At 41.3% G+C, this 7,500-nt stretch overlaps 1 protein-coding gene across 3 annotated transcripts in view; it reads left to right on the forward strand.

The window, feature by feature from the left end:
- Positions 1-7,500, forward strand: part of LOC133630840 (pre-B-cell leukemia transcription factor 1) — a 309,529-nt gene that overhangs the window by 69,260 nt on the left and 232,769 nt on the right. Inside the window, exon 1 of one of the 3 annotated variants that reach the window (XM_062022629.1) lies at positions 6,540-6,655. The exons of 1 other annotated variant lie outside the window; for it this stretch is intronic. The gene's annotated coding sequence lies outside the window, so the exon portion shown is untranslated. Of the gene's footprint in view, positions 1-6,539; positions 6,656-7,500 lie in introns of those variants that run through there. One more of the 3 variants, XM_062022628.1, reaches the window with a different exon arrangement.

The raw sequence follows: 7,500 nt of genomic DNA on the forward strand, positions 1-7,500 counted from the left end.
TGATCGACGGCGCGACAAAGGACACCCATCATCGACGAACCTCTGTAGCATGAGCTAACGTGATAGCATCTGTCTCAAATGCAGATAGAAACAAAATAAATAAATCCCTGACTGGAAGGATGGACAGAAGAGCCAATGTGTTACTAATTTGCATGTTAATAAGCAACTAATTAATGGTGGATATGTTCCCCATACTAAAGTGTTACCATGTTTTTTTACTGGTGCACAAAATGAACCGTGCATGAACATTACCTTGTTCAAACAACAAAACCAACACAGTGCATAAACTCACAACTAATTGCACACCTGCAAATCAATCTGCTGTTGCCGTATCCGTAATACGCCGATAGAGAGAAGTTTTTATTTACACGATGAGTCGGGTGTGTCTTGACCTCCGCCCAACCCCTGAGCCCGACTCACCCTAGGGTTCGATCAAACCCAGGTTAAGAACCACTGGCTTAGGGCTTTAATTTAGTGTGGGGCGGTCCTGCCTATGCCTCGAAATACTCAAACATTTTCAGAAAAATTGGAAATATGGAGCTGACATTGAGTGAATAGTGAAAATATTGAGGCATATGAGTCAGGGGTGTCAAAATCTGGCTCGCAAACACCTGGAAATGATGTGTGTCAATAAAGTACTTAATATTTTCTCACTAAATGTAATGGATTTTTTTCATTTTGACAGAAAAAATATATGTACTGCTTGAAATTGCATACATTTTAACATTGAATAGTATCCAATATTGCAACAAATATTACAGTATATTATCATACTTTCCAAATATGTTTTTGTCTAAATAAAAATAAATAAAAATACTTAACTTTATAGCAAACTACCCATCAGATTTTAAAAAATGACAATACATTTTACGGTGTTCTTTACAGCATATTACTGTAAATTGAAAAAACACTACCACTGTTGTTTGTGTTAAAATTCTGTTGACTGAGCCGCCATATTTTTACTGTAAAATCTACGGTTGTTGTTGTTTTTAACGGGGTGTTACTGTAAATGGAAAGACGGTACATTTGTTGTACATGTGGAAAAACTGGCAGCTAAGTTGGCAGAATAAGAAAGAACTTGTACTGTTTTTCCATAAACAATATAATGTTGCAAAAAACTATGTAAATTTAACACCAAAAATCTGGCAACTAAGCTGCCAGCTTTTTCCATTAAAACGCCCCCCAAAAACAGTTCTACTGTTTTCCCATTTACTGTAAAAGGTTGTATAAAAAATGTTGTAAAGTTTTTACTGTAAAATCGACAACAATTTATATAATAATAATGAAATCCAGAGGCAAATTCATACATTATTCACTGTTACAAGCGGCCCTCTGATGGCAGCCATAACTGCCATGTGGCCCTCAATGAAGACCGGTTTGACATCCCTGGACTAGTGGAAGAGGGGTTAGTGCGTCTGCCTCACAATACGAAGGTCCTGGGTTCGATCCTGCGCTCGTGATCTTTCTGTGTGGAGTTTGCATGTTCTCCCCGTGACTGCGTGGGTTCCCTGCGTGGGTTCCCTCCGTGTACTCCGGCTTCCTCCCACCTCCAAAGACATGCACCTGGGTATAGGTTGATTGGCAACACTAAATTGGCCCTAGTGTGTGAATGTGAGTGTGAATGTTGTCTGTCTATCTGTGTTGGCCCTGCGATGAGGTGGCGACTTGTCCAGGGTGTACCCCGCCTTCCGCCCGAATGCAGCTGAGATGGATGGATGGAGGTGCAATTTGGTAATGGTCCAACCACATGCTCGTAGTCTGCACCATGCAGTGAGAGGTGTATTTACCCTCGTTAAATAGACAATCACCATTTTCGATTAGATCCCATTATTAGAATGTGCAGGTGTTACTAATAGAATGGACTTCTTTTCTCATTCCAACTTCCCTTGACTATCGACAAAGCGGATGCACAAAACCAATGGATTGCGCCTTCAATTTGTGCTGAAATCCAAGTCTTTTTGTCCGTCTCATCATGTCTGGAATAGATTACAGTGTGTGGACACATGCTCGCTCCCTAGGGTGGGCGGGGGCCTGGTGTGCATGCGCTGCAGGTATTGTGACCGGGCTGGCGGAGCTGGTGGCCCCGGGCCCCGAGCGGCGCACAGGAGAGAGGACAGTGGCTGCATTTGTTTCCCATTGAAAGGGATTACAGGTCCTGACGGCCATGATTAATCACCCAGAGGCAGACATGTGAATACAAGCCGGGGAAAGGTTCAACTTTTTAATTCATCCCACACACAATCTATTCAAAGCAGCTGTTGGCGCCACATTCCCTCATCTCCCCGCTCTTTCTTCTCAGTGACCATTGCCTCCTACTGTCGTTTTTATGGCACACATAATTACCTGGGGACGCAGCTTGGCTCCACTTTTTTGTTGTTATTACTGGAGATGGTGTCCTTTCTTCTTTGGTGTAGTTAATTGACTTTGTTAATGCATTTGGGGATCAGTGATTTCTCAACAAATGACCTTTATGGAGCACAGCGTGTCACATTGTTTACGGTGTGTTCCCAAGCAGCGTGTGTGTGTGCGTGTGTGTGTTGGTTGATCTATTGTGACCTTTTCTTGTCTCAGGTGTGTTTTGTGCGAAGAAATAATGCCCTCAAACCTTCTTTTTTCCGTCTTGGATACAATTCGAAATCAAAAGTGCCATTGACAGACACAAAAACCCAAACCCAAAACCAGTGAAGTTGGCACGTTGGATGCTGGCTTTTGAACTTTGCGCCTATAAAAGTCTGGATGGTTCTTTTCCTCTTTGGTCCACAGTTTCCAAAAACAATTTGAAATGTGGACTCGTCAGACCACAGAACACTTTTCCACTTTGCATCAGTCCATCTTAGATGAGCTCGGGCCCAGGCAGGCCGGTGGCGTTTCTGGGTGTTGTTGATAAATGGCTTTCGCTTTGCATAGTAGAGTTTTAACTTGCACTTACAGATGTAGCGATGAACTGTAGTTACTGACAGTGGTTTTCTGATGTGTTCCTGAGCCCATGTGGTGATATCCTTTACACCCTGATGTCGCTTTTTGATGCAGAACCGCCTGAGGGATCGAAGGTCCGTAATATCTTCGCTTACGTGCAGTGATTTCATTGTAGATTGTCACTGAAGGCATCAAAACTCTGAATGAACACATGTGGAGTTACTGTATGTACTTAACAAAAAAAGGTGAAATGATATATTCTAGTTTCTTCAAAATAGCCACCCTTTGCTCTGGTTACTGCTTTGCACACTCTTGGCATTCTCTCGATGAGCTTCAAGAGGTAGTCCCCTGAAAGGGTTTTCACTTCACAGGTGTCATAGTTTTGATGCCTCCAGTGACAATCTACAATGTAAATAGTCATGAAAAAAAAAAAAACTCATTGAAATGAGAAGGCGTGTCCAAACTTTTGGCCTGTACTGTATATTTTGTAAACTTTACAGTAATTAAACCGTACATTAATACATTTTATTTCCTGGGGACGCATTTGATAGAATGGCCCATGACCAATATATTACTGTAAATGAAAAATACCTAATCCAGGTCTGCACCATAATCTAATGGGTTATTTCCTGGCCCGTGCTAAATTGTGTTGATCTATTGTGACCTTTCACTGTCTCAGGTGTGTTTTGCATGGAGAAAAATTGCCCTCAAACCTGCTTCCCCCCTCCCAATCCTCGACCCACTTCAAATTCATAAGAGGCTGCCCGCTGCGACGACAGCTGACAGACAGCCAAATTCTTCCGCGCTTTGAATAAATTTCACATCTGGCCATGTTCATATCCACTCATATGAGCGGGCCTTCTCATTAAGACCCAGCAGGTTATATGATCGTGTTGCTGGAATCCCTGGAGCAAAATGAACAGGGACAGCTACACTGCTTAATGCAAGGTAGCCTAGCAACAGATAGCAGGACGACGGTGGAAACATACCCTCATATTTATGTTTACATGAGAGAATGATTTGTCTGTCAGGCTGATGGATCCTAATGTTCCCCTCTCCCCGGGGCTTTTCTTGTGCCGCACGCAGGCCTGACACTTACCCTGAAGGACAGGCACCACCTTCCCCGACGCGCATGAATACTTAATACTGTTAGACTGCATTTATGCAAAGAATGAAAATGGCACCAGACAAGATGAAGGAGGAGTGGGAGGGGTGCTAAAATGCATCAAAAGCATGGCGTACTTTGCACACCCCGAACACGCCGCAAATTGCCGTACGGCAACACGGGAAGGCCCGGCGAGCGTCTTGTTCATTTTGGAAGATTGGTTTATGGTCCCGTCCGACGATGTCACGAGCCTGTCAAATTTCGGCGTCAGGGGGCCGTGCAATTTTCTGCCTAAACTCTAGGGCAGGGGTCGGCAACCCAAAATGTTGAAAGAGCCATTTTGGACTAAAAATACAAAAAAACTAATCTGTCTGGAGCCTCAAAAAATTAAAAGCCTTATATAAATCTTATAATGACGGCAACACATGATGTAAGTGTCTATATTAACCTACTATCAAAGGCTGACGCAAATCTTCGTTGACAGAAATGGTGTATTTTAATTTTTATTCTACACATTTTGCAACATTGGAAATCATTAGTAAAATGGAGGCTTCTCACAGGATGAGATAACTTCTGGAAATTACTGGCTCAGAATGGCCAAAGGTATAGATGTGTGTCCAAGTTTAAGGAAACGGCAGGCTGTCTTCTTCTAATGGATTTATTACAATCTTTGCAAGCTGGGTAACGTTTGCTGTGGTCTGGAACAACATGGCAGACAAACAACTATGAGAAATGCAGCCAATATTACATACAGATGATGTGTCATGAGACATGCAAATATAAATTAAATACACAGAGGACATTAAGGAAATTAAATGAGCTCTAATATGCCTACGCACGAGGCATAATGATGCAATATGTACATACAGCTAGCATAAATAGCATGTTAGCATTGATTAGCTTGCGGTCATGCACTGACCAAATATGCCTGATTGGCACTCTGACAAGTCTATAATATCAACAAAGCTCAGTTTTGTGCATTCACGCACAGCATACAACGTTTGGTGGACAAAATGAGACACAGAAGGAGTGGCTTAAATCACGCCATTGTGTGGCAGCATCGGAGAAAGTTGGACATGTAAACAAACTGCGATGAGTTCAAGGATTGCTGAAATTAGTAGGACAAAACAGTGCTTGCCAAATACTCTCATCGGTGAAGCATGTATAACATAAACAGTGGGATTTGTAACAATTTGGAAGGTTTGTGCCATGTTTGTTTTCCAACAGAAAATATATTCAAACCAAAAATATTTTTTTTCTTTTCTTCATACTTTTTTCATTTTCACACATCTCTGAAAGAGGTCTAGGGAGCCACTAGGGCGGGGCCAAAGAGCCGCATGCGGCTCTAGAGCCCGTGGGTTGATGACCCCCGCTCTAGGGGGATTATTTTCCTGTGAGTCAACCATAACACTCGTCGACTATCTAGCTTGTTAGTTTCCTACGTCACTAGTAAACATTCAAAGAGAGACAGAGAGTGTTACTGGAGTTACAACAGTCGTTTTTTTGCAAATGTTGATCCGAAATTGGAAAATGTCTTTGCAAAGGTGAACGAGATGTATGAAATCAGAAATAAAGTAGAGCTGTCAAAAATATCGACTCAACTCATGTGATTATTCCAAATAAATAATCACATTAATCATGTATATACACACACAAGTTAATCAAGCAATTTATATTGACTGTACTTGCACGAGTTGCTATATGGTCAGTGATGGTTCAGGTCAATGCATACGTCAGTGGCTATGTTTCCATGCACTGAATTAGGCTGATTTCTCAACTAATTTGTTTTTATAGAGTACAGGCCAAACGTTTGGACACACCTTCTCATTCAATGCGTTTTCTTTATTTTCATTCATCACAACTATGAATGAACACATGTGGAGTTATGAATTTAACAAAAAAAGGTGAAATAACTGAAAACATGTTTTATATTCTATCCATCCATATATTTTCTACCGCTTGTCCATTTTTGGGGTTGCGGGGGGTGCTGGAGCCTATCTCAGCTGCATTCGGGCGGAAGGCAGGGTACACCCTGGACAAGTCGCCACCTCATCACAGGGCCAACACAGATAGACAGACAACATTCACACTCACATTCACACACTAGGGCCAATTTTTTGAATATTCTAGTTTCTTCAAAATAGCCACCCTTTGCTCTGATTACTGCTTTGCACACTCTTGGCATGCTCTCGATGAGCTTCAAGAGGTAGTCACCTGAAATGGTTTTCACTTCACAGGTGTGCCTTATCAGGGTTGATTAGTGGAATGTCTTGCTTTATCAATGGGGTTGGGACCATCAGGTGTGTTGTGAATGAGAAGGTGTGTCCAAACGTTTGGCCTGTACTGTATTTTCACACCTACATGGGAAGTTCCATTCTCCATGCACACCCCTCAATGCTACTACTGGTCATACGTCGTGTGTAATGTTACACAGTGCCCCTCGGTGGTGGTTTAAGGAAATAATATCAGTTAGAAACGCCCCCATTTTTTTATTGGCTGTCACTGTCAACTCATAAAGGTCAACGGTCAGAGTAGCCATCTTGTTTTTCCATTTTGTGTGAGACAATGTGCTCTACAAACATTTCCCTCTGAAGCGTTGCATCATCGTCGTTGAGCCTTGAAGAAGCTTTGTTTGTAAGTGTATCCAATATATGACATTTGTGCAAGTTCATTGATGGTCTATACTTGTTACAAAATAGAAGCTAATGCTAAAAGTTAGCATTCCAGTCTGTATGCAACGTAACCGCTAATTTTGCTATGTATTTTGATTTAATGTAAACATTGATCACACATTTTATATGTATAAGAACAAGTCTTTTGTATGTTTTCCAGTTTCACGAAGAGTCTTTTACTCTAAAAATGCAGTTTTATATTTACAGTAAAAAAAAAGTGGTACTGTTTTTTCCATTTACAGTAACATGCTGAAAAAAACACTGTAAATTTTACGATAAAATGTTTGCGACTGACCTGTCAGTTTTTTACTGTAAAATCTACACTTTTTTTTTTTACATTGTGCATAAAAAAAAGAACTCATCAAATGCACAGGCAATTGTGTAATAATATCATTCACTGTTTGAAGTGGCCCTCTGAGGGCAAACATAACTGCGATATGGCCCTCTATTAAAACGAGTTTGAAACCCCTCGCTAACCTAAAGGATTTTTTTTTGCCCAGAAGCTTGTTTTTTTTTGGCCCTCGGCATATTCAATGAAATGAATTCTATTTATTTAGCGCTTTTCTCTAGAGACTCAAAAAGCATTTTACATAGTGAAAACCATGGCCTACATTTTCAAGCTACCTTTAAACCAGTGTGGGTAGCATTAGAAGCAGGTGGGTAAAGTTTCTTGGCCAAGGACACGACAGTAGTAGGGAAGCGGGAATCGAACCTGGAACCCCTCAAGTTGCTGGCAACTGCCGCTCTACCAACCAAGCCACCCTCCCCCAATATTTATTTATTCATTATTGATAAGATACTGTATTT

This window comes from Entelurus aequoreus, linkage group LG16, assembly GCF_033978785.1.
Source record: "Entelurus aequoreus isolate RoL-2023_Sb linkage group LG16, RoL_Eaeq_v1.1, whole genome shotgun sequence".
Classification (NCBI taxonomy): domain Eukaryota; kingdom Metazoa; phylum Chordata; class Actinopteri; order Syngnathiformes; family Syngnathidae; genus Entelurus; species Entelurus aequoreus.